The sequence below is a fragment of the Galeopterus variegatus genome, unplaced genomic scaffold (assembly GCF_000696425.1).
Source record: "Galeopterus variegatus unplaced genomic scaffold, G_variegatus-3.0.2 Scaffold1529, whole genome shotgun sequence".
Classification (NCBI taxonomy): Eukaryota; Metazoa; Chordata; class Mammalia; order Dermoptera; family Cynocephalidae; genus Galeopterus; species Galeopterus variegatus.
The window spans coordinates 223,393-227,049 of record NW_007727640.1 but is presented as its reverse complement, the minus strand read 5'-3'; positions in this window follow the sequence as shown (position 1 = coordinate 227,049).

Genomic DNA, 3,657 nt, shown 5'->3' with positions numbered 1-3,657 from the left:
GCGGCGACGCGAGGCAGCGGCCGTGGAGAGCGCGCGGAGCCCGGCGCCCGCCGCCAACTTTTGACTTTAGGAGTCGCTGAGGTCTCGCCGCGAGGGTCGCGTCTGCGCTCGGCTGAGCAACGCCGCCGCCTGCCGAGAGCTGAGCCGCTCGGGCCGCAGGAGGAGCCGGAGGAGCAGCAGGAGGAGGAGAACTGGGGCTCGGCTGCTCGGCCGCATAATGTCCAGCGAGCGGGCAGGAGAAGGCGCGGAACGTGCGCTCCCAGGCGCGCCGGGCGCCCTGTGCTGGCCCGGATAGCGGAGCGGCTTCTTGAATGGGGGGCTGAGGGGCGGAGGCGGGGGGGCCGCGGGTCCTCCGCTGCTCAAATACCCCCGGTGCACGCCTCTAGGAGGAGGAGAGGGGAGGAGAAAGCGAGACGAGCGGGGACCGCCTCCTTCCAGACCGTGTCCCCTCCTCGGCCGGCCCGTGCGGGACTCGCAGCCGGAGGCCCCCGCTGGCTGCAAGAGGCGGAGGCCAGAGGCGCCGGCAGCGCCGGGGCAGCCGGTGGAGGTCCCCGCCACCCCCCGGAGGTGGGGTTTTCTGAGATTGCCTACCCCGGGGAGGGAGAGCAGAGAAAGTTCTCTCCCCTTCCTGGAGCGCGCTGCCCCTCCGCCCCCCGTCTCTTTCCTCCCCTCTCTCTTCTCCCTGCCGAGTCTCTTTTTTCTCCTCCTCCGCGTTGTCTCTAGGTCTCTGTCTCTGTCTCTAGCCCTCCTTCCCCCTGTGGTGTCTCTCCTTTCCCCTCCACTGTGCCCCTCTCTGATTCCTCTATTTCTGCCTTTCTTTTCCTCTCTCTGTCCTGTCCCGGTCTCTTCCCACCAGCCGCCTTCTCTTAGTTTCTTCCAAGTGAAAGTGGCCGAGCGCAGGAGCGCCTTCTCTTACTACACTTTCTCACTCGGCACGGGATTTGCCACCTGAGCTCGGCTCTCGATTTAATCGCCCCAACTCAAGGGTTTTAGAGATGGGGTTCATAGCCCTGCAGCTCGGGGTGTGTTTCAAATCTGTGGTCTCCTGAAAGTTTCACAAAATTTTAAAGCCGTGATTTCCCCCAACCACTGCCCCCGCTCCCGAGAGGGTCCGTAGCTTTCTGTAGGTCCCCGGCCCAAAAAAGGTTAAGAACCGCTCTAGGCAGCGAGAGGGGGCGGGGACTGCGGCGCCCCTGACTACCCGGGTGGTTTAGAGATGGGGGGGGGGGGGGGGGGGGGGGGGGGGCCGGGGGGCCCCCGGCCCCCCGGGGGGGTTTAGGGGGGGGGGGGGGGGGGAGATGGAGTGAGAAATTGTAGATCCCTAGGGAAAGCCCCAGTCCCTGGAGGGATTTCTCAATCACTTCCGCCTGCTTTTAGCTGGGAGAGATGCTTGGATCGGCTCAAAGCAGACACTTCAAGCTACACCTACCTCCGCTTTGGGATGCAAATTTTAAAGTCAGAAATTAGCCAGAGGGAGGATGTGTGTGAGTGTGTGTGTATGTGTGTGAGACCTGTTTAATCCTGAATGGTTTAAAAGCACTTTTTTCCTTTACCTGCCCTCAGGAAGACAGGATATGCTAATTTCAAGGGAAAGGAAATGGCCTTTTCGGCGAAAGATGACTAATAAATACATATATTCGCCCAAGTGTCCTAGAACTTGGGTTCTCTGTTGCTATGCAGGCTAAGCACTCAGAACTGAAAATACCAAAGATTGTCAATGCCAGGGACCTAATATCAATATGTTACAAGTGCCAACTATCCTGGAAATATTAATGCATGTATTTCTCCCATAAAGGGAAAAATGACTTGGCAAGACTGGAATTTCCTAAAGAAGTTGTTAACCCAGATAGATTGCCATTGTCTGTGTTACTGGAATTTTGTAGTGGATGGACACTATGTAAAGATGGTGAAATAGCAACACCTGTAATGTGCACAGCTAGACATTTTTGAAGGATGGCATTTAGATCTTGAACCTTCAAAATAACTCACTAAAATACATTTCTTTTAATATGCAATCTTTCTTTTCATTGTGTGATCAGATTTCTCACAATCATAGTGTGGGAGTTGCTGAGAGTTTAGCAAGCAACAGAAAAATATCAAGAAATCAATCTATTAGCTGATTCCTATGGAGAATATTCTAGTGCTTCCATCGTAAAACTATGCAAAAACTAGCACTTTTCAGTATTTTCCTCTCTTTCGATTCAAACTCCTCCTGATAAAGAGAAGCTAATAGTATAGAAATTATTATTTGTAGGAATCTTTGCTTCTTTTCTAGGACTTTTACTTTAGGAATGAACTTTGTTTACAGTTCTTTAGAATTGCTCCTGATACAACCCAATCATTTCCACAAGAGCTGATAGGGAAGGATAGCACAAAATATCTCTTGATGACCTCCTGAGTGACTAAGAGCCTGGGTTTCTAAATTTCTCACCCTCAGTGAGTCTGTTCATTCTTTCTTCAATGTATTCACTCCCCTCTGAATTTACATCTGCAAACACGTCTTAAAGAATCTTAGGAAGATTGGTTTTAAATCATGAAAAATGAAAAGGACAATTGAGCTAACTAAATAATTCAGGTCAAAATCTTTTGTCTGAATAATAATAACAATCCTTTATTGAGTGCTTATCATGTCCTAATTAGGACCATGTCCTAGTTAATACCAGTGTTTGATTTAACCTTCACAACAGCTCTATGAAGTAGGCAGTATTAATAAATAAGGATACCGAGACCTAAAAAAGGGAAGTAATTTGACCAGGGTCCCCCATCTAGTAAGTGAGAGACATGATTCAAATTAAGTTTCAACAGTTTAGTCCAAGTTTGTAATTATTATCATATATAATGAATAAATGATTGGTCAGGAGTGTCGCTCGTTTTTGGGAAGTGTTGCTAGGCTTTGGAGAGTGTTGGTTTGGGAGAGGGTGGCTAAAATAATCCAGAGAATTGTCTCAATCCTATGTATAATTTTTCTTTGGCTAACTTTTTTTCTAATGTGGAATATTTAACGATAATCATCTCAGCTATTTATTGATATTTCACAACTTTTTCCTCAGCACCCTAGAACAGGTCTGGCACATAGTAGGAGCTCAAGAGATATTTATTGAGTGAATAAATAAATATAGCCCTTCTATTTTAGTTCAACTGTGCTAAAATGGCTTCTTTATTATGTACATAAAAGTCACAGTCTGGAGGTTGGTTCTGTAAAGAGATAGATAGAATTATTTAAGTCCTGGGGCTTTACTGGAATTGAATGTTATTGTAAGTTAAGTGGAAGTCTTCTCTGGTTGATTCTTAATGAAAATTGAACCCAGAGGAGTGATCACTGATATTAGTCATTAGAGAGAGGTAATTTGGTCAATGGAAATGAGAGAGATGACATCACTAATGACTCTGTTTGCTGAATACCATTGGAAATAGCAGGAAGGAGATTTGAAGCAAAGCCATCTATTTCCACAGAAAGGAAAAATCCACACCTAAATGATAGTGAGGGACCAGGAGACAGAATTAAAGTGAATAGTTTCCTGAGTGGTCAGCAGCAAGTGGTGTCAGGAATAGATAAGCCCATGGATTCTGGTGAGTGAAGCCCCTAGGGGGAGCTGATGGTGGCTGAGTTCTGTGACCTTGAGCTTAAAGAACTTTAGGAAGATGTATTTTAAATGA